Source organism: Cupressus sempervirens, chromosome 3 (genome assembly GCF_028749045.1).
Source record: "Cupressus sempervirens isolate cs-2001-9-10 chromosome 3, ASM2874904v1, whole genome shotgun sequence".
Taxonomy (NCBI): domain Eukaryota; kingdom Viridiplantae; phylum Streptophyta; class Pinopsida; order Cupressales; family Cupressaceae; genus Cupressus; species Cupressus sempervirens.
In genome coordinates, this window is record NC_143120.1 from 792,942,086 (window position 1) to 792,967,448 (window position 25,363).

Consider the following 25,363-nt stretch of genomic DNA (forward strand, 5'->3'; position numbering starts at 1 on the left):
GGAAGCCAAATTGGTGTATAGGCTGAGTTAGATGAAAGAGACCAAGTTATCGAGTGAAAACCTAGTTTGAAGGCACAATATCGATAGAGATAGCTAGATTCCACCTACCTGAGTACACAACATTAATGGAGACCCTAAATCGAGCAAAAAGGAGTGTATATCAAAATTTGAAGATATTATTTCATATCTTGCATACACAATTCGAGAGCATGGAGTGATTTGAGTGAAAGGATATTCTAAGGTGATTTAAGGAGAAAATCTGAGACATATTAGTTTAATCTAGTGAAGATTTGAGTAGTGCTGAGTTATCCTAAGAGGAGAAGTTTTTGAAACCTAATAGAAAAATATGATAGCTTCATCATCTATAGGAAAGAGCCAAGGAATAAAGGTTAGTAACATTCAATTGGTGAGGAGTGACGCTTGTTTTCCATCGAAGTTTTGTGCTATTCTAGAGATTGCAATGAAAGGTGACTCAATGGGTGCATTATCTTCGATACCACCTAAGGTAATCATAATACTCGATGTGTGGAGTTTCTACATGTGCAAAATTTGAGAAGTGGGTGATAATGAGATTTGTGAGGCATATGAGAAATTGTGTGAAGGAGTTCTAAAAGAGGAAATCAAAATTGTTGAGAGGAAAGGGTTAACTCATGCCCTAGAGTTTCCAAGAAATTTTATGATAGACTGGATCAAGGTTGTACTAAGAAGAATCCATGACATGAAGTTTTGGCTACACAATGGACCATTTGACATAAGCAAGAAAATGATTCACAAGGTTACTGGTTATCCCACACTAGATAAGAAGAAGACCATGAGAAGTCTGAGTTGTGAGGAAGTTGAAGATAATATAGGAGCCAAGTGGAATGGACAAGGGTTGTCCATCACAAAAAATTCTAATCCATTGATCAAATTTGTAGTGAGCGATTGATCTTAAATTCAATCAATCTAGTAGATTGAACAACGTGCACTATAAGGTAGTGGGTCAAGCATGGAAGATAGTCATGAAAGACCATGAATATGATCTTGCCAAGTTGTAGAGATTGCAATTAGCAAAAAACCTAATATCCATCAGGATGGGAAAGAAATCACTGTATAAGTTTAGATAACTTGTTATGTGTACTTTCTTTTATATTCAGAAGCATTTTTCTGGTATTGGAGATATTGCTTGGGAATAAGGAAAACCAGCGAGAAGGCAAATAATTGCTGGTGATATAGAAACCAATGAAAAATTGATGGATTGATCAACAAGGAAATTTGAGAATAAGGTTGTGGACAAAGTCTCAACAACCATTGCCAAGAAACAAGTTCTATTACAAGAACATGTACATAACCCAATAGAACTAATACAAAATGTACAACATTTGTGCAATATTTTGTGTGATGTGCTAAGATTCACTAGTGATCTTCAGGAAAATATCCAATAAATTCAAGCTGAAATGTAGAGAACAAGTAGTACTATTTTATAGTCAACTGAATCTAGTTCAAATTATTACAATAAGTTATTGAATTCTTAACGAAAATTGGTTGAGCTCCAGGCAACTGATAGAAGCATGAGATCAAAGTTGATCTCTGTCCAATTAATGTTGATACCTCATTTGGAGGTAATATAATGAGAAATCAAATCAACACAAGATCTTTTGAATGAAGATCATAATCGTTCAGTTGCTAAAAGTTTGATTGATTTGGTGGCTAGGTTACAATTGCAAAATCACATTTTGGAATTAGCAAGAACTACTTGGGATCATGCACTTGCGATGATCAACCAAGTTCATAAAACTTTTATTGAAAAATATGGTTTGATTCCACCCATTCAACCCCAATAGAAGCAATGAGTGACAAAAACAAGGGGGAATTGTAATGATGATTACATATTTTGAATGGAGTGAATGCTAGAAGAAAGAAGGGAATTTAATTATGATTAGAATAGTCAGAGTCAGAAATTAGAATTTAGAAGGCATTCAAAATGAAGAAGGAAAACAAGGTATGACACTGAAACAATCAAACTACTTGGAGTCATGTGCATATATGTATTGATACTTTGTTTATTAATTATTTAGTGTAAGTCAAAAGCTTTGTATTTCTATTAGAACTAAGTCATAGGCTTAGGGGGAGTACTCATATTATCATTGTAACAATGTAATCATGACAAAGGAATTTTGCCACTAATGTCAAAGGGGGAGATTATTGGTATCTCTAACTACTATTGTCTAATAGTGTGAAACACTTAGTCATATATTAGACAGAGTTAGACGATCATCACTACGACTAAGCTACTCTATATAGGCTGAGTCATGAGATAGACTTGTATATAAACATGTATATACTAAGCTCTATAGGAGCCGAGTAAGCTTTTGGTTGTTGAATATTTTCATTTTAAGATGAGTCTAATATTTACCAAGAAGTTCGAAGCACACTAAAGTTGAGTTATAGAAATGGTGTCAAGCATATCAAAAATCGAGCATCAGTAGCATATACAATGAGTGTCGAGTATTAGATATAGTAAGTGCCAAACAACACATAATTGACATTCAAGTTAGGAATGATACAAAATTTGAGGGAAACTATTTTAGGCTGACATAGACATGATATTTAATACTTATACAGTTTGTTATAGAGAGTTTATGCATTTTATGACGTGGATCACAAATCCCTGTGTATTGTGCTGAACAAATCAGATTGAGACGCAAAACATGAAGCATCTAGAAAACTCTTTATGAAATCTTTAAAAAGAGAAGATCTTAACCTAGTTTCAATATGGTGTAGAGTATGGTGATGTGAAGGAGTGAGTAAGCTATTCATGCAATTCAAGTGTGAATGTGCAAACATTGCAAAAGATGAAAATAGTTTTGTTATTCCAGAATAGAACAAGAAACCTAGTCAAGTAGTGAAGGATAGTAAAGCTAAATTAGATCACAGATCATATCAAACTAAAGCTAGTAGATCCAAAAAAAACTTATCAAGAGTAGACTGAGCATCAGGTACTGAATCAATTTTAATAGATTGAGTTAGGGTAAATCTCTTAACATGTTGGTCTTAATAGATCTTTGTAAATCTCCTAACATAGTCCTTACTTTATTGTAATTGTAAATTCCTCTAATAGGGCGAGATCTAGCAGTCTCAAATGATTTTAATAGGGTAGGCCCCTCACATGGTAAATCATTGGATATGGTCAAACATTGTAACCCTAACATGTTAACTTTATTATTGTAGTAGTGAAGATTTGTGGGTGTCATCCCCACCTTAGTTTTACCTTCAAATTGAAGTGTTTTTAGGTAACCAAATCTTTGTATTGTGTGATTACTTTTCATACATGTGATTGATAGATCAAATCTATATGTTATTATAGTTTGATTATATAAGTTATACATGCATAAGAAATTGGATATGAGATGGTAAATGTGGTGAATGCACTATAGTATTGTGAAAAAGGTTAAAGTGTTACAGGTCCTGATTCACCCCCACCTCTCAGTATCTTGGGTTCCAAGTAAGACTTCCAACAATAAGTTCATGAAGATTTTTTGAGAAAATATTATTCATGAGAATGTAGGGCATACACATAAAGCTCGATGACTAGATTTGAAATTCAAGTTGTGCAAGGATATATTTTCATTGAATACCATTTCCTGGGTTGTAGTCTTCACTTAGAACTATGCACCACAACTACAAAAAGAGGTGCAAGCAAATTGTTGTATTTCTCAACAGGTTTCCATATTTGTTCACATAACATCAATGCATTCACCTACAAGTATAGAGGATGCCAAGAAGATTAGCATATTTAATTCAATAATGATTGGTCACATTCTATGGAGTTTGTACATGGTTGTTTTCAACTATTTTATGGTGATTTGGCAAACACAGGCATACCATATCGTCAACACATCATTTGGTCAAACAATTGTGCATCTCAATTCAAGAATGCACGAATGTTCTATTGGTTGAGGAGGATGCATAGGTTGTCTAGAATTCAATATATTTGGAATTGCACAGAGGCTAGTCATCAAAAGGGAGAGCACGATGGTGCAAGTGCATGCATAAAAAGAGCCTTAGCTTGTGAAGAATTGAAGTACAAAGATGTAGCAACATTGATTGTCGCAAAATCCATTGTCTAGTGGTGTAACACTATAATGGATTTAGATAACAAAGGTGAGTTTATGGTTCATATATATTTTTGGTTGATAGATAATGCAAACATTGCACCATATGAGGATTGTTGTACATTGACAGGGTCAAGTGAGTTGCACTCTTTTAGAATCTTTGATGCAGGTTCATGCAGTATTCATATACAAAAAAATGGCATGCTTTTGGCCATTATGTGTAGAGGACAATTGGGATGAGTGTGAGTTGACAGAATGGGTGGACAAATGGGATATGCGGCTTTTGGACCCAATTGACACCTATCGTCCCCTACGAGCTCTAGAAATGGTAGAGATGGATTTATCCATTGACTTTGATTGCTTGTCTGATCTAGTGCAACCTAGTAATATATATATCTATGTACATTCAATATATAACTTTATAACTTTTACCTAAGTATTTCCTAAATTAATGAGCACATTATGTACATTTATCACTGCAGAAAATATTTTTGTTGTTATTGCACCTGAAGACAATGAAGAAGGGACATATTATTAGTTGTGTCGTTGTGTCTAGGCACACAGAAATTGGATCACTCGATTATAAATGGTGAAGGTTTAGAGTACCATATAGGTGCGGTGGTTGTAACCGACATGGATTAGACAATATTCTATGAAGAATCCTAACTTGCGGTTATTTGAGGATTGACAAACAAAGAGGAAGATTCTTCATTATTTGAATCTTGTTGTCATGTGAAATATCCACTTGATCAAATATGGAGGAAAACCATATAATAAGACTCTTTTGAAGGTTCACAAGTTAGACCATGAGGCAATACTCGAGACAATAAAATGTAGAGAAGATCCACCTGGTTCATTAGATTGAATATAATTACAAAAACATTTAATGTAACATTTATATTTCATATATATTTTGGGGCAAGACCAGAGGTTTTCTCTCTTAGCTCTTTCTTATAGGTTCCTTTTAGAGCTAAGGTGTACATACGAATTAATATCTTTAATATTAAGATATGAATATTATTGTCTACTTGAAATATTTGTTGACTTATCTTAAATTAGATCCATTATTGTCTAGTTGAATTATTTGTTGAATTTTCTTAAATTAGATCTAATGTTGCAATCGAAAAATTCTAGATTATTCTATCTTCAATTTATATTTCATTTTTAACTACATATTTCTACTCGGTTACTTCCTTGTCATGTCTCGTTGATCGCTCGAGCGTCCTCGAGCATGCCAAGAGGAATTGACCTTGAGAGTCACTAAATGCCATAGGGCAACGATCTTTGACAAGGCATATCACAAAGCTTGTGCAAGGTATGTATGCAATGTTGGGTGCTACAGGATTGTGTCATCGACATCTACCATAACCTCTCTCTTTTCAGAGATTTAATTTCATTTTGATTTTGTGACACTATCTCGGGTGATGCTAAAGCTTATAGTGTTGGCTAGGAAAAAGTCATCCACTAGTGAATCTCTCTAATTGTTCACCATGGGATCAAACTGTCTGCTTTGTTAGCTCCAAGTGGCTAGGAAAACTCTAGTCCCAAGATCATCCTGCCCCGTTGATCACTTGAACATTCTCGAGCATGATGGATGGAATTGACCTTGAGAGTCACTAAATGCCATAGGGTAGTGATCTTTGACATGGTATATCTCAGAGCTCGTGCGAGGTATGGATGCAAAATTGGGTTCTCCAGGATCATTTTCTTGACATTTACAATAACCTCTCTTTTTAGAGATTCAATTCCATTTTGATTTTGCATCCCTATCTTGAGTTATGTTGAAACTTGTCGTGTTGGCCAGCACTAAGATAACTGGTGAATCACTCCTACCATTCATTGTGGGATCAAACTATCTTCCCCATTAGGTTCAAGTGGTTGGGAAACCCTAGTCCCAATATCATCGTACCCTGTTGATCACTCGAACATTCTTGGGCATGCCAGACATAATTGACCCTAAGAGTCACTAAATTCCATAGGGAAGAAATCTTTGACAGGTTATATCTCAGAGCTTGTGTGAGGTATGGATGCAACATCGGGTGCTACAAGATCATTTTTAGACACCTAGAATAACCTCTTTTTTTTTGGAGATTTGATTCCATTTTTATTTTTCTGCCCTTACTAAGGTGATGCTAAAACTTGTAGTGTGGCCAATATAAAGTCACCAACTGGTGAATCTCTCTAACCATTCATCATGAGATCAAAATCTCTACTCCATTAGCTTTGAGTGGTTGGGTAAACTCTAGTCCCAAGCATGCTCCTATCTTGTTGATCACTCAAATGTTTTAGGGCATGTTAGATGGAATTGACACTGAGAGTCACTAAATCCCATACATCAGTGATATTTGATGTGGTATATCTCAAAGCTCATGTGAGGTATCGATGCAAAATTAGGTGCTACAAAATCATGTTGTAGAAACCTACAATAACCTCTCTTTTTGGAGATTTGATTCCATTTTGATTTTTTTGCCCTATCTTGGGTGATGTTGAAACTTATAATGTTGACCAATACAAAGTTGCCAATTGGTAAATTTCTATAACAATTCATCGTAGGATCTAACTATCTACTCCATTAGTTTTGAGTGGCTAGGTAAACCCTAGTCTCAAGCTTGTCCCGCCCTATTGATCACTCGAACGTTATTGGGTGCACCAGCCATAATTTACCCAAAGAGTTACTAAATGCCATAGGGCATCGATCTTTGTCAAGGAATATCTTGGAGCTCATGCAAGGTATGGATGCAACATTAGGTGCTACAGGATCATGTTGTAGAAACCTTCAATAAACTCTCTCTTTTTGGAGATTCAATTCCATTTTTTTTTTCTGGCCTTATCTCTAGTGATCCTAAAACTTGTAGTGTTAACCAATACAAAGTTGCCAACTGGTGAATCTCTCTAACCATTTGTCATGGGATTGAATTGTGTACTCCATTAGCTTTGAGTGGCTGAGCAAACCCTATTCTCAAGCTCATTATGCCCCATTGATCACTTGAACATTCTTGGGCACACCTGACAGAATTGACCCTAAGAGTCACTAAATGCCATGGGGTAGTGATCTTTGATGAGGCATATCTCAGATCTTGTGTGAGCTATGAATGCAAGATTGGGTACTACATTATTGTTTTGTCTAGACCTACAATGACCTCTCACATTTTTGGAGAATCAATTCTATATTTATTTTGTGGCCCTATCTCAAGTTATGCTAAAACTTGTAGTGTTGGCCAATAGAAAGTCACCAACTAGTGAATATCTCTAACCATTTGACATGGGATCAAATTGTCTACTCCATTAGCTCTGAGTGGCCAAATAAACCTTAGTCTTAGGCTCATCCTACCCCGTTGATTGCTCAAACATTCTCAGACACACTGAACAAAATTGACCCTTAGAGTCACTAAATGCCATAGGGCATCGATCTTTGATGAGGCATATCTTAGAGCCTGTGCAAGGTATAGATACAACATCGAGTGCTATAGGATTGTGTTGTCGACACCTACCATAACCTCTCTCTTTTTGGAGATTTGATTTTGTTTTGATTTTTCCACCCTATCTTGAGTGATGCTGAAACTTGTAGTGTTGGCTAATAAAAAGTTGCCAGCATGTGAATCTCTCTAACCATTTGTCATGGGATCAAACTGTCTACTTTTTTAGCTTTGATTGGTTGGGTAAACCCTAGTCCCACAATCGTCCCATCTCATTGATCGCACAAACATTCTTGGGCATGCTAGATAGAGTTGATCCTAAGAGTCACTAAATACCATAGAGAAACAATGTTTGATGTGGCGTATCTTGGAACTCATACGAGGTATAGATGCAAAGTCAGGCGGTGCAGTTGTTGATACCTACAATAACCTCTCTCTTTTTAGAGATTTAATTGTATTTTGATTTTACCGCTCCTTCTTGGGTGATGTTGAAACTTGTAGTGTTGGCGAGTACAAAGTTGCCAACTGTTGAATCTCTCTAAGTGTTTGTTGTGGGATCAAACTATATACTTCATTAGCTCTAATTGGTTAGGTAAACCCTAGTCCCAATATCATCCCACCTTGTCAATTTCTTGAACATTCTCGAGCACACCGGACATAGTTGATCCTAAGAGTAACTAAATACGATAACTAAATGATCTTTGACGGGGCATATATCAGAGCTAATGCGAGGTATAGATGCAATGTTGGGTGGTACAAGATCATGTTGTCAATGCCTACAATAACCTCTCTCATTTTAAAGATTTGATTATGTTTTGATTTGGCCACCCCTTTTTGGGTGATGCTGAAACTCGTAGTGTTAGTGAGTACAAAGTTGCCAGCTATTGAATCTCTTTAACCATTCTTCATGGGATCAAAATGTCTGCTCCATTAGCTTTGAGTGGCTAGGTAAACCCTATTCCCAAGCTTGTCCCACCTTGCTGATGGATCAAACATTCTTAGGCACGCGAGATGGAATTGACCCTAAGAGTCACTAAATGCCATAGGGTAGCGATATTTGATAGGGCATATCTTAGAGCTCATGCGAGGTATGTATGCAACATTAGGTGTTAAAATATTGTGTTGTCAACACTTATAATAACCTTTCTCTCCTTTTGGAGATTTTATTCCATTTTGATTTGTAGCTCTATCTCAGGTGATGTTGAAACTTGTAGTGTTGGCCAGCACAAAGTCGCCAACTGGTAAATCTCTCTAATCGTTCGTCATGGAATCAAAGTGTCTTCTCTATTAGCTCCAAGTTTTTGGGTAAACCCTAGTTCTAAGATCATCCCACCTCGTTGATCACTTGAACATTCTTAGGCACGCTTGACAATTTTGACCTTAAGAGTCACTAAATGCCCTAGGACAGTGATCTTTGATAGGGCATTTCTTAGAGCTCATGTGAGGTATGGATACAATGTTAGGTGCTACAAGATTGTGTTGTTAATACCTACAATAACCTCTCTCTCTTTTTGGATAGTCGATTCCATTTTAATTTTTACATCCTATCTTAGGTGATGTTGAAACTTGTAGTGTTGGCCAATACAAAGTCACCAACTGGTGAATCTCTCAAATTGTTTGTCATAAGATCAAATTGTCTAGTTTGTTAGCTCCGAGTTAGTCCCAAGCTCATCCTGTCTCGTTGATTGCTCAAATGTTCTTGGGTGCACTAGAAAAAATTAACCCTTAGAGTTACTAAATGTCATAGGTCATCGATCTTTGATGAGGCATATCTTGGAGCTCATGTGAGGTATTGTTGCAATTTTAGGTGTTATGAGATCATGTTGTCGATACCTATAATAATCTCTCTCTTTTTGGAGATTCGATTCTATTTTGGTTTTGCCACCTTATCTCGAGTGATGTTGAAACTTGTAGTGTTAGCCAATACAAAGTCACCAATTTTTCAATTTCTCTAATTGTTCATCGTAAGATCAAACTATCTTCTCTATTATCTTTGAGTGGCCAGGTAAACCGTAGTCTCAAGCCTATCTTGTCCCATTGATCACTCGAACATTCTCAAGGATGTCTAATGAAATTGACCCTAAGAGACACTAAATGCAATAGGGAGGTGATTTTTGATGAGGCATATCTCAGAGCTCATGCAAGTTATTGGTGCAACATCAAGTGCTACAAGATTGTGTTGTCGATACCTATAATAACCTCTCTCTCTCTCTCTCTCTCTCTCTCTTTGGAGATTCTATTCAATTTTGATATTGCTGCCCTATCTCGGGTGATGTTGAAACTTGTAGTGTTGGTCAATACAAAGTCACCAACTGGTGAATCTTTTTAACTATTTATTGTGGGATTGAATTGTCTACTTTGTTAGCTCTAAGTGGTCAGGTAAACAGTCCCAAGCTCATCTCGTCGCGTTAGTTGCTTGAACATTCTCGCACATGCCAAATGGAATTGACCTTAAGAGTCACTAAGCATTGTGTGTCGATACTTGAAAGAATGAAAAAGATACAAGAATTTGAAGATGAAATCCTAGGGTTATAGAATCTATCACCATACAAAGGAGGTCAAAGATAGTGTAGTCAATGCATAGTGGATAAGATATGTAAGAAAATATTAAACAACTATAACTACATGATTCATAAGAAGGGCATATATAATGTGCTTCCATGAATGAATCTATCGAAGAGATGGATACGAAAGCAATCTTGGTATCAAATTCCATGAATAAATTAAAAACTTTATTTCAAGTCTTCTCATGTTGTCAAGATAAAGCATAAATAAACTAGTAGAGCAACTAGGATCATAGTGCTAGGTCCTAAAAGCTTTGGCTTATAGGCAGTTATAGCCAAGCACCATAAAATAAGGGCTAAATATGAAGCCCGAAGGGCGTGATTGGATTCATGTAAATAGGTAGGTGAGTATGGGAAAGTGGGGAGTCAAGTAGTGTCTTTAGAGTGTTTAAGTTGCTTGGGTTAAGAGTTGACCAAGCTTTGAACAAAAACTCATGAGTTAAGAAATTATATTGTTTTTAAACCTTACTAGACCCATCTAAGGTGTTGTGGGCTCTATTCATGGTCAAAGAGAAAATTTGTAAGAGTTGCTCAAGCAATTTTGCATTTTGCAAAAGTTACATTTGACAACATTGACAACAAATTGCCAAAACAAGAAACTTGAATTTTTTTGGTTATGGGTTAATGTAGGAAGTTTCGACATGTGCACAAGGGGTATAAATCACCATTACACATGCAGGAGAAGGGGTGGTGTTCAGATTGTGTGGATTCAACTTTGAAGTCATAACGAATCTGGACCATTTTCCTATTACAATCAACTTGCATGCTCAAGATCCAAATGAGAATGGATTGATTGGGCTTATTATTTTTCATTTATAGTTAGAGGATTGAATTTAATTTTCACTATTTTGATTTGGGTTCCTAAAGTTCAGTTGAAATAGGTGTTTAAAAAATTATTGGCAACTGTACAATAAACTGCCTTAGTTGGAGCAATATTGAGAATAATTGCTCTCTATTGATTTCCAATGGTCAAATCTCTATGGCCCTTTTGATTCAAGAAGATGAATTTATACATTGCATAGATTTACATTTTTGGGTTTTGGGAAGATGGTTTTCTAGTTTTAAAAGCAAAGACCAAGGCGAGTAGGAGGTTACCCAACTAGGTGAAGAACAATAAGACAAAGGTCAAAGGTGTAATAGATGGATTGAGATGACCAATCCGATGGTTTAGATGGGAATAGTGATGAGTGAAGGTACCCCAGACCAAAGGGTAAGTCATGGGAAAGCCATTTTTAATATGTTTTTGATGACTCTACTAAGTTGCTGATTGGAAGCCTTAAAACCTTTAAAAATAGGGGTAAATTGGAAAGGGGTCGTATGAACACATTGGTGACCTAAAACTAGGTGAATCTTGAAGTACTTTGAAAAGGGTATCCTAGTGCTGAGTTTTTTTGACAAGTACTTTGGAAAGTTTTGGAATTAGAGACCAAAAGGTCAACTAGGAGGCCTAATTGCTACTAGCCCTAGTACCCCTCTTAGACAAGGAAATATTGAGATCATATGTAAATCAAAGACACAAATACCTTCAAACCACTTGAAAATCATGGAATGTGATATAATGGAGCTTCTACTAGTCATGGGAGGCTGGTGAATGTCTTGATTCATCCTATGGTGGAGTTCAAGACAAAGAGTGGAGTTGAGTCTTGGAGCTTGGGAAGAGTTTCACACTAATGTGAGTGAATTGGTGGAGTAAGGGAATAGAGGAAGTTTTCCCTTAAGGTTAGGGTGAAGATAAGAGCCTAAGAAGGTTGTGGAAGGGCCGTGAGTGTCTTGGTGTATAGGGTAAGGCAGAGTAGCAATCCCTGCTCATCATAAACTCTTGACATGTTTATGATGACACTAAGATTTTAGCTTAGACATTTACATAATTCAACCAACTCAAGATTCAAATTTCAATGTTAGTTGTAGAATAGTAATAAGAATTCAAGTTCTACTATTTTCATCCCAACAAAAACACCAAATAAGTTACTCATAATCAAAAGTACTCATAACTTGTACAATCAAAATATAAATTAATATCATACCCTTATTCACATGTCAAAAGATACTACCAAAGCTTATTATAATGATTCCTACCCTTATTTTGAATGAAAATTATATTAAAATGAAATACATAAAATGTAAACAAGAAAAACAAAATATATATTATGATAAAAAACAATGTCATACATGAACAAATTGATGCATCAAAGTTGTAAGTCTAATAATGTCATGCATCAAATACATGTCATACATCAAATATATAATTAATGTATACATCAAATGTATGTTGAATATTTCTACTAACATAAACTCCAAGAGATATGTCCACTAATGCCTATTCATGTGTCTATCCCTATATCTTCTCCTTCTCACGAGGGAAGAAAACAAATCCCTAGAGGTCTTTGGTCATCGTGTGGAGGGAGATGATGGGAATGTTGGGGTCTTCCTCATATGCTCACTCATCCTCTTGTTTAGGCTCCTCTCTAATTGGAGCTGATAGAAACAAAGTATACATGAATCAATAATTATTACACATTAAAATCAAATGTATATACACAAAAATAATAATTATTTACTTACTGCCATCAAATAGTCACTCTGTACATCCACCTGAGAGGCTCAGGGATGATCGAAAGTAACAAGGCCCTACAACAATTCAATAAATATAATGAATTGATCATACTTATGAATACCATTTGAAATTTCAATACTAACAATTATAAATAACAACTAAAACTATAAAAATTGTTTCATACCTCAGTTAATGGCTTTGAACTAGCTATCATGGCAGCAACTCCATGATTGATGGACTAGTGAAGATGAGGCGGAGTCTCTGACGCCAAAAATTGCAAATCATATAGTACAATTTACATATCTTTTATAGAATATAATATAATCAAATGAATTAAATTAGCATGAAACAAATGTACCTCTATGAAGCTCATATCATGCCTAGGCTTAGAGTCCATTGTGAATGTCGATGGTCAAGTAGAGAACTAATGCACATGGATAAATTTTTTTTTGTTAATCCATCATATGATTACTTAATAAATAGGTGTATTAATTGAAATGATTAAATGGATACATACTTGTTGATTTGTCAACGACACGTAAAATGGGGTTGGGGAATCTGTACTAGGGCCATCAACACTCTTACCCTAAATTTTGAACAATGTCAAGACATGCTAATTTATTATTAATTCATTATTCATACGAAATGTGATCAAATTAGTTTATTATAATTGTAAATATTTACCTTTGTTTCAGTGCCAAATGTATCACTCAGGAAGTCATCAGTGACTAGCCCATCATCCATAGTGTCTCCAACGTGACAACCAAATGTGCATAAGGATACACATGATGTGCACATGTGACCATGGTGCCAAGAAGGGTCCTCCTCAACTAATGGACTAGTGTAATGAATGTGGGTCTGTGTCAAAGCATTGATAGTCCCTAGAGTATATGTCTCTACAAGTTCGTTCACAATTGAAGGAATAAAGACATGCTCATCCTGTGGCTTGACTATAGGTACCTTAACTGCATTAGGGTCACAATTTTCCCCTGGCCTCTCAAATGACGACCCCTTACCTCTACCATGAGGATTTAACATGTCAAAATAATTAGGGATCTCCTTGAGGAAAAATTCACAATATATTTTTCTTAAGAAATTTATTGGAACCTCATCATTATTGCAGGGAAGGACATCAAAGACCATTCACCATCTATTCAAAAAATTATTTCTAATATCATCATAGATGCACCAGTGGATGGGGAACCTTTTAGTTTTAGTTCTAACAATGTCTTCTTCTCCTCACATTTTAAACAATGCACATATGTCATCTTTCATTATGTCCTTGTTTTTTACATCTTCATAGGATAATTTGTTTGTATAATATCTTCTATGTTCTTCTCTCTTAACATTTCAAATATTTAGTTGACCACTAATAAAAGCTACCTAGCTCACAGTGGATTTAAGGGAGGATGCCAATTGTGCTCTCGTAGGATTATTTTTCCCTAAGATTTTAACCTACCAATGATTTCTTCTAATTGAGTCTTTCATCTTTTTATTTCATTCATTATATTGTCCTAGGTGCTAGGAGGAGGTCTTGCAATCGATGGAGGTAGCAGAGGTTCTTGCTCTTGCTTACAAGGGTTTTCATTTTGATTTTTTGGCAGATTTTGTTGATTAGGTTGGGGATTTGGATCATTTGATGGTGTAGGGTTTGGTGGTCAATTATTCACATTTCCTAATAAGAAACTAATTGCATTTTAAAAAAGTAAACTAACTTGAAGCAAAACTAAAAACAACATACAAAATGTTGCTAAATCATACAGAACAATGCAAAAGAAAGGTCAGAAGACATACTCAATGAACCCGATCTTGATCTCTAGTGACACATAAGCATTTTGATGAGAGAGAGAGAAAAAATTTCACCTTCTACGAAATGTAAGGCAACCAACAAAAGAAATCAGAGAAAATAATATGGGCCGCAGGTTGGAAGGGCTTTATGAGTTTTCAAATTGCATGTATGCGCTATGTGAAATCACATAAAATCGTGCGCACTATAGGAAAGTTTGAAAAAACTAATTGGGTGTCATCTTTTTGTCACCACAACTTGGTGCATTCACCCAGGAGGGTTAAGGGTGTTAGTTGTGGTGTAGGGGTTTTGTGGAGAAACCTAAAGAACTCAGGAATTGGGATTGATTTGGATTATCCTAGACCTTGGAGGGAAGGAATCCAACCTTAGGAGCCTTGGGAAGGTCCTAACATACTTAGCCTTTGGAAGGTTTAGCCACTCCCCAAATGGGTCTAGTTTGCTAGATTATAAGAGCACACATCCTACTACATCAAGGATGTCAATAACCTCAAAAGCTTAAGGAGGGCTCCATAGCAATGTAGGAAGCTCAAAATAAGATAAATACACACCCATATTCCCAATTCAAGTGTGGAGATAACATGTGTCTCAACCTTGCAATCTTTTTTTAATAGTTTAAATAGTAGTTGAGATTTTTGCACATTTTTGTGCATTGGAAAAGGTAAAATTATTTTTCCAAAGATATCTTGTCCATAGTATAATATAGGAGGTCCATTTTTGTACATGTTGTATACCACATGTCATAAAAATTAAGAGGGTACAAAAAAAGGGATAATAATTTGGACATGAGACACTATTTTAAACCCGATTCATGGATATCTTAGGCAATGCAAGTCAAGGATGTGCGACATGTGTCAAGGAGTTTTGCACATGACATTTTAAAACCACATGCGGTTTCTAGGTTCTAAGAAGCCTGTAATAGGAGTTTGCATTGAGTTTTATTTGCAAGATTGGGTTCTAGAAGGGTTCTTTAGAATTTCCTTCAAGTTTGAGTTGAGGTGATCCTCTTCTAAGAACTTGCTTTGCAAGTGTTTTATAATCTCATTAATTAGCATCTCAATAAATTTTAGTTTGTAATTCTATATTTAAGCATTTTTAGCTAGAATAGAGAAAAATGAATCTCACTAAATCAAATAATAAAATAATTAATTATACTACTATAAAGGCTGATTTTCTCACTAAATTCCATGCCATCAATATAGAAAAAATAAAGTAAAGTAAAAAAAACCTAGTTTTTAGATTCCTAAAACTACTCAATGATAAAATTTCCATTTCATTCAAGTTACACACACAATTAAACCAAAATTGTTGAATAAGAGATATTACAACCCTTTTCAAGTTACAAATAATAATACTGACCATAATGCCAAAAATCATAATCGAGTACAATAATCAATTTAAAACAATAAGGATGTCGACCAGTTGTCGAACATTTATACATCATTAGAATAATATAATACAATATGAAAGATCACAATACATCAAATCAAAACCATCAAGGTTATATGAAAATCAGGGTACTTGATACTGACTATCGATAATTGTCCAACTGAATATGTGTCTCATAAGCCTCTAAACAAAACATCCACCTACAAATCCTTAGATGAGAGTGCAGTATAAGCACTTTTTTTTTCCAAAACACATTGGTTAGCTCCCCTAGGGATCTTCCTGATATGAAAAGTGCATCAATCCTACTTGAGAAGCTTAGCAACCTGACATTTATGGATTAAAAAAATGTGGTGAAACTACAAATCTAACTACTCAACATTCTATAGTCTAAGTAGAAATCACAAATGTAGTGTGACATAGACATAATGAAGCTACTAACTAAACATACAAGTACAACATTGCAAAATAACTTTAACAAAAACATATTTTAAAACACCAAATTTACAAGTAGATGAAAAAACATTCAATTTACTTGTCTTTGTCTATTCCATATTACACACCACTTCTAAATTAAAATTTGTCTACATATTAAGAAATTACAACAAACATAATACTACTATTTAAATAAAAAAGAAATTAATTAAAAAACCCATTTAAACATTAAAATTCCCATCTTTTCATTAAGTAATACAACCCCTCAAAGAAAATAATGTTTATTGGTAATATTTTTTTTGGTACCTAAGAATATTTTAGATCTACAACCTCAACCTATAATTATCAACAAAACACATCTCTAAGCTACAATTATTCCATCTTTGATATTAATTTCAAATTAGATGAAAATTAGTTAATTGTTCTAGACTTTCTTATTGTCTATACACAAAAATACAATAACAAATAATGCTTTAGTTTTGTCAAACTTGTTTCTCCACCAAATAGCAATTTTAGACCAAATTTTAATGCTTTAGTTTTGTCAAACTTGTTTCTCCACCAAATAGCAATTTTAGACCAAATTTTTAAAAATAATTGAAGAGTTTCCATGATAGATTGATATTAACATCTATGTGTTTAATTACTTGATGTTAGAATTCATGTATATAATTATCTTTATTAAAAAATAAAAATTTGTTAAATGAACATAAAATTCTATATATTTAATTTAATTTGATCATTTTTGAAAAATATAAAATTAACAATTATTACATTAATAAGTAATTTAGTTCTATAATCAATCTTCTTTCAGATAAAGTTAAATTTCTATAGCTAATATATGTATTTTAGATATGTTTGAAAATGTAGTAGCATTGGTGATTCCTCTTCTATTTGTATCCTGTCACAAAATGATTATGTTTTTAATTTTTGTCAATATTTATACTATTTGCACTTATTTGATTAGTTTATATCATATGAATAGTAGTTATTGATAGGTAATGGGCTAAGCCTAGATTATTTATTGTTTTCTTATTATTATTTGTTGAGATAAATGATTATATGTTAAGTTTGAATAAATTATTATATGTTGTTTCCTTATTTTTATTTATTTATTATTTATATGTTAAGTAGTGATTAAATTGAGATTACAAATAAATAATGATTGGTAATACTTTTATAATTAAATTTAGTATGTTAGTTAAAATTATAATTAGACTTCATAAACTAAACTAAGCATCACATAACAAAAAAGAACAGAAAATAGACTTTGGGCCATTATAGATAGAATCCACCAACACCCATCAAAAAAAAAGAATCACCAAAAATATTTGATCAATTATGCCCACTATTCTAATCTAGTGTTTGCATCACTATTACCCATATTACTATAAAAACTTATCCCAACCTACTAGCCCAAATTGTATAGTTCTAGTTACAACACTAACAACAAAACTAATTTTTTTTATTACAAAATTTAGCCATGGAAACCATAGACATAATAGTCCTCTAGTTGAAACAAGAACACACAGAATCAAAGTTGATTTGGGATTAGATGTAACATTCTAGTACTTTGAGAGCTATTAAGATCACTGTTATTGTCTTCCATATTAACTCCCTTAGGTTCCTCGTCATCCTTCTCATCTTGCTTCTTCTTCTTATCACTTATCCTCATCTTTCTCTTTCCCATAGTCACTCATAAAACATACTTCACCATCATATTGTTCAATAACCAATTATTGGTCATCATAATGCCCCTTTTCAAAAAAACAATCATCATATAGTCCTTATAATATCCTATGATTTTCCTCTCCACATTATCCCAAATGCACTCAAGCCCCATTGCCTAAGGAGTGTATTCTAGCATCACATGCAATTTAATGCTCTCGATGGACACATTTACCTTATGCCAAGAGTTAATGAACTTCATTTAGAGAGCATCATTAAAATCCTTAATATCTTGAATATAATGAATTAAAATAACTCTTATAATGACCATTAATAATTTTCATTTTGGATTTAGTTCAAATTTACCCTGTAGCAAGAGGGCTTTTTATTGTGAAGTTTGTTATTGCTAACGGTAGAAATGTCATCCTGTGTTGTGGTTTCTCTTGGGAGGAGAGGTTCCCCTTAATGGCTAAACCTTGGTATAAAGATTTTGACTTGTCGACTAAATCCTTCATTAAGATTCCTCTTTGGGTAAAGTTGCTGAATCTGCCCCTTCACTTATGGCTAGATTTGATCCTAGAGGTTGTGGGGGAGGCCCTTGGGGACTTTTTGTTGGTTGATGCCACGTCTTCCAATGTATTGGATGATGTATGCTCACATTCTAGTGGAGATTGATGTCTCCAAGGGGCTTCCTGAAATGATTAAGTTGGCCTCTCCAAATGTGTCTTGGATTCAACTTCTTGATTATGAAGGTATTCCCTTCAGATGTAGGAAATGCCATAAGACTAGCCATCTCACTGCGCAATGCTCCTCTGAAAAGGTTAGATCGAGGAAATCCCCTTCTTGGTGGTTGGGGGCTTCGGATGACCACTACACAGTTTAGAAAGTTTCCACTGTTGGGGACGGTTTGGAAGGCTTTTCTCGGGATGATATTTCTTTGGTGAAGGATTCTATTGCTATCTCTGATGTTTCAAATAATGTCCTTATGGCAGTGGCCAAGAATGGTGTAGTAGTCCCTTCTTTGGATTTTTTAACTGTTGATTCATTTGTTGCCTCTCTTACGGCTCTGTCTCAGGATGGTGCTACTACCCCTTCTACTATGGTCTAGAAATTGATTGGTGGTGTTGTTTCTTCTCTAACCATGAGGGTTTTGGGGGTTGATTGCGGAGCTGATGACGTTACATGGCAAAAGGCTGTTGGGAAGGTGGAGGATGGATGGAGAACAGTAAAAAGGAAAAAAGTGAAGCCCTCCAATCTTTCATTTGATATGCCTTTACGTTCTGGAAGGATGGGACCGAAATGCAAATCTTGAGGTTTGGTTTTGTTTTAGGCTTCAGGTCGTTCCAAAACCTATTGCTAGCCTATTCTTTTGGGGTTGTTCCTTTTTTGTTTGGCTCTCCTGGCCTTTTTGGCATGTTGTCTCTAAGTTGTTAGTCACGGTTGAGGACTTAATGTCTATTTATTTTGTAACCATGGGGTTTCAGGCACTTGTTTCAAAACCTATTTTGGTGGTAGAAGTGTACCATGTTATCTGTGAGGCCACTTTGGTCACCTTATGTTGGTTGGTGACTTGTTTCACCTTTGGTCTATTGTATCTTTTGTTTGGGCTACATTGAATATATTTTGATTTCTAAAGGGTTTTAGGCACCCTTCAATACTTGTTTTCCTTAATAAAAAATAAAAAAAATGATGCAAATGTTCAGACTTTTCAAAAAAATAATCTTTCAAAGATTTGAAATGACATTTTTGAGGAGTAACGAGAATGTAAACAATCTTATTACTGATGCCACAAAAATTATCAATAAAAACAATGTTCCTTTAATAAACTCAAAAATCATAGCTCCTAATAAGATCTTTATCTTCTTAGCTCAAGCTAATCCAATTGCAATTGAAACCCTTATACAACTATTGACTATACACTTGTACCTGTTCTTGGTGCAAGTGCTACTGTCTAGTTGCGAGGCAAGAGACACTTAATTACTCAATTTTCATTGGACCATTTTCACTATAGTGAATTTGGTTTTGAAAGTACCTTTTAAACACTTGGTAACATTTTCGGCCTTTTGAATAATGTTACAATTGCTATACAAACATTATGTTTTATTTTGTCATAACAATCTATTAAAAAAGAGACGTAGCTATCCTCCCTACAAATTGTATAGCTGACAATTTTCAAAAAATTGAAAACATCATGGATTTTTCTAAAATTTCAGCATTTGATCTTCATGATCTGCATAGTTTGTAGTCCAAAGAAACAAAAAATTTGAAAAAAAAATAACGTGGAAAAAAAACAAGTTTGACTTTGTTTTGTCTTTAGTACATTTTGTATGGAAATTAGAAATGTTTCATAAAAAAAGCAATAAGAAATGTTTCACGTGACGTAAGCCACAACATTTGCAGATAATATTTGGATGGTTTGAAATTGATCAATGCTGATCAATGTTGACTGGAAATGGTTGACAAAAAAGAAATGTCAATTCAATGAGTGCAAGGCTTATGTCATTTCAAAGATTTGAAATGACATTTTTGAGGAGTAACGAGAATGTAAACAATGTTATTACCGATGCCACAAAAATTATCAATAAAAACAATGTTCCTTTAATAAACTCAAAAATCATAGCTCCTAATAAGATCTTTATCTTCTTAGCTCAAGCTAATCCAATTGCAATTGGAACCCTTATACAACTATTGACTATACACTTGTTCCTATTCTTGGTGCAAGTGCTATTGTCTAGTTGCGAGGCAAGTGACACTTAATTACTCAATTTTCATTGGACCATTTTCACTGTAGTGAAATTGGTTCTGAAAGTACTTTTTAAACACTTGGTAATATTTTCGGCCTTTTGAATAATATTAGAATTGCTATACAAACATTATGTTTTAATTTGTCATAACAATCTATTAAAAAAGAGACGCAGCTATCCTCCCTACAAACTGTACAGTCGACAATTTTCAAAAAATTGAAAACATCATGGATTTTTCTAAAATTTCAGGATTTGATCTTCATGATCTGCATAGTCGAAAGCAACAAAAAATTTGGAAAAAAAATAATGTGGAAAAAAAAACAAGAAGTTTGACTTTGTTTTGTCTTTAGTACATTTTGTATGGAAATTAGAAATGTTTCATAAAAAAAGCAATAAGAAATGTTTCACGTGACGTAAGCCACGACGTTTGCAGATAATATTTGGATGGTTTGAAATTGATCAGCGCTGATCAATGTCGACTGAAAATGGCTGACGAAAAAGAAATGTCAATTCAATGAGCTCAAGGCTTACGTCGCCGCCCCCGAGAGAGAAGCTATTTAAGTCTCATTCAATTCAGATATCATCCACACTAGACATTGTTACATAACAAACTAAAATAATAATAATAAAATGTGGAGCATGAAGGGCAGCAGTTTGGAAGGGCGTGTAGCCATCGTGACTGGCGCATCCAGAGGCATCGGCAGAGAAATCGCTCTTCATTTGGCTGGGAAAGGAGCCAAAGTGGTGATTAACTACGTGGGAAACCAGCAAAAAGCAGAAGAAGTGGCAGCCATTATCAACGGGAACACGAACAAGGGCGAAGAGACCAGAGCAATAATTTTCCGAGCTGACGTTTCCGTTTCTGGGGACGTGAAAAATTTGTTCGAGGCGGCGGAGAGAGCGTTCGGAGGCGTGAACATAATCGTAAACTGCGCGGGAGTACTCGATTCCAACACACCGTCCATTGCAGAGACGCCGGAAGAGGACTGGGACCGCACATTCAACATCAATTGCAAGGGAACGTTCTTGTGTTCGAGGGAAGCGGCGAACAGAGTTGTGCGCGGCGGCGGGGGGAGAATTATCAACGTGAGCAGCTCGCTCGTGGGGACTGTGAAGCCCGGCTACGGAGCCTACGCCGCCACTAATGCTGCGGTTGAGACCATGACCAGGATCCTGGCGAAGGAGTTGAGGGGGACTATGATTACTGCCAATTGCATTGCGCCAGGTGGGATTGCGACGGAGTTGTTTGTGGAGGGGAAGAGCGAGGAGCTGGTTCATAGAATCGCCATGGAGTCGCCCTTCGAGAGGTTGGGGCGCAAGGAGGATGTTGCTCCCGTCGCGGCTTTCCTTGCTACGGATGACGCCGAGTGGGTCAACGGCCAGGTTATTCGCATCAATGGAGGGATTGTTTGATGTTTCATAATGGGAAGAATTATAAGGGTTTGACTAGGTGTTGGTAAATGCTATGGGATCTTTAATGTTTGGTTTTAAATGCGTGGAACTGTGGATCAATTTTTCCATCCATGTTTTATTTTGTTTTCCTATCATCCAATACTAGTATTGATCGTTTTTATAGAAATTCTTATGTAGAAGGTTATAAACAATTGTGTTTTGTTGACATGTATTCATTGCAGTTGTATCAAGTCATGTGATAACATTCTTTAATTCAGTCTCCTGCTTATCAAGATTCGTTTATTTTGCAAACTTCTATCTTATTCAAGAATCTTTCTATTCTTAAAAGTCTATATGATTTTTGACGAATGCATTCCACACATCAACATTTCAAATTGAAATAGCTATCAAAATAAAAATTGAAGATCAAATTTTTTTATCTTAAAGAAGGTCTTTTGTTTCAAAACTTTCTAGTCAAATTTTGTTTAAATTAAGACTTTCTTAGTAGTGGGATGCTACCTGAAAGATTTAAGAAACTCAAAACTAAAAAAATTGAGAAAAAATGACCAAGCCTTCGACAAGGTTAAACTCTCCACCTTAGTGACATCCAAAGGAAACTTGTTGGATACTACTCCTGCTAAGGAAAAAGTCCCAACCAATAAATCTAACCCAAATAAAAACCATAAAGTTAACCATAGATAAAAATATACTTTTATTGATGCTGACAAAGAGGATTTTGGGGAGGAAATGAAGTCAAGAGGGAAGGAGAATTGGCACTTCTAATGACAAACAATATAAGCTTATTGCTAGTGAACATATATCCACTAGGTTGAGAAAAAATAAGGACAACGAGGAGAAAAATGTTTAGAAAGAGATGGTTTTGGAAACGAACCAAGAGTATGAGTGGAAGGATCCTAAGGAAAGCGATAATTTTGAGCATGCAGATTACGAAAAGAAGGAAGAACATGTGATTTATAAGGAGGAAAATTCCCCTAAGATAATATTAATCTTGAGGATGTGGAATAAATGGGTAATGTAGCTTGTAACCCCACCTTTTCTAAGGAAGATGAAAAAATTAGGAATAGCTCCCTTGCTCAAAAATAAGCTTCAGTGAAGAAAGGGGCTCTAATGATCTGTATCCAATGCCTACATTAAAAATTGTTAGCTCTTTAAAATGCCATTCCTAGTCCTATTACTTGTGATAAATTCAATTTTATTCAAGTACCTCTTTGTGCAAGTTAAGTGAGAACCATATGTTGAAATCTGTGTTTGGTGTGGCCACAAGGGAGAGAAGACTCGAAAATAATATCAAGAAAATGAAGGAGGAAAAAGATGAGGAAGGTCCTCATGATGATGAGACAAATAAGTGGAGAAAGGAAATCAAATGCATCACCTTGAATTGGGAGGCTATTAATTGGTTCAAATGAGTCTCCTTTTTTCTGTGTTAAGTAATAAAGTTGTTATGTTGTTTTTTATTTTATAACTATTGTTAAAATTATTAATGGTGTTAATTATTTCTATGTTAAGTACTACTAGGATAATTCTATCTTTGCCAATTGGAAGAAGATCTTATCCACTGCTATGTCTAGTTTAGCTTATATTCTAGACTCTTTTAGTTATTATCTTAGTTTAGCTAGTGGGGATTGAACTTTCAATGTGTTTTTTGTGATTATTTTGTGATTTGATGGTAGTTGGTGAATTCTCTTGTCATGGCCTCAAGTTATGCTTTCTAGTTTAGCTATTATGTGGTGTTTGTTTCTAGAATTAGGGCCCTCTACTTTCCATCGCAATAAAAAAATTACTTGAAAAAATAGAAAACTCTACAAAATTTTAAGGGCATGTATATATGCTTACTACAACCTAATTTTGTGAATAAGAAATTCAAAATTATAGGAAAATAGGCCCAAGAAAATCTTGAAATACCACATTATAAAATAGTAGATATAATTGTTGCTGGATGCAAGAAACTAATACATCGCCACTATTTAATTTAAATTTAAAACAAAAATCTTTTGGATTAGGGTTTCTATTTGGAGATCACTATAATAATAATTTTATAATTTTAATATTTGTGATTTTTTCTCATTCATATTGAGAAAACTCATGAAATTGGTATTCATTTTAGGGTATGGAGTTCAAATGTAGTTAGAAAAGAAAACTTCCTATCAATATGAATCAAATAAATTAATGCCTTACACTAATGATTATTTTTCTCTTACTTGTGTTCTTGCCCTTGATATCAAAGCCAATCAAAGGTATAAGCATCATATATTTAGTTAATTAGTTTAGTTTAGTTAATAGATTGGTCTAGTTAAATTGATTGTTATTTAATTGCATCATGAGTATGTATCCTTTATTTACATCATGTCAATGACATGCTAGTGTAGGGCACCTAGAATTGTAAATGGATGATAAAGGATGCCTTATGATGTCCATGAATGTAATAAGGTATAATAGTAAACATGTTTTTCTTGAATTGATATAATAAGTCTTGTTGAGACATTTAATGGCTTGTAAGGTCATAGGACCTAGATGGTCGAAGATGGTCAAATAACATCCTAGGAATGTATTAAGGAATCTAATATTGTCTAAGAAATTCATGATGGAATAATTGTCATTAGTGTCAAAGAATGTCATGAGAATATACAAAAATACAAAATGGTCAAATTAAGTTCAAACACCATCAATGCCAAAGGTACTATAGTCACTCAAAAAAGGTCATCTAGAATATGCACCCAATTTCTATCAATTTCTACATGTTTGTTAATCACTTATCCTTGATCATATCATCAATTTATTATTTATTTGATTATAGCAGGTATGGTGGGCCACCTTATCCTAAGTCATTATTTAATTAGAAGAACTTGTCCCCTTTTACTTAAATAAATCTCCCAAATTCCCCTTTATTCTATGTGTGGACATAAAAAATAATTTTCCTTATTTAAAAACAAAATAGAAGACTTTTTGTTTGCGCTTGAATACATACTTTCCAAGGCAATGTAATCTCCCTTTTTTGTCTTATTCTCCTCCACACATCTTACACCTCTTACAAATAACCATTGATCTTGCCTCTCATGATTCTTGTGCACAAAAGTCAACATGATACTTATTTTCCACCATAGATTTTGCCTCTTAATCAAGCTATCATACATTTTTATTTACTAGGAGGTTCTCTCCCCATTCTCTCATATCTTAGACTCTCATGTTATTGTTATGCTTCAAGATTTTCTCTAGAGCACTTGGAGCACTCACCACACTATTGTCGTTCTCGCATTGTTGAAATACTCTTGCACTCATCATAGCTTAGTT

General features: G+C 34.6%; 1 pseudogene; it reads left to right on the forward strand.

Annotated features, from left to right (window-relative positions):
* Positions 1-21,232: 21,232 nt before the first annotated feature.
* LOC149569181 (short-chain type dehydrogenase/reductase pseudogene) lies at positions 21,233-22,347 on the forward strand (annotated as a pseudogene).
* Positions 22,348-25,363: the final 3,016 nt, after the last annotated feature.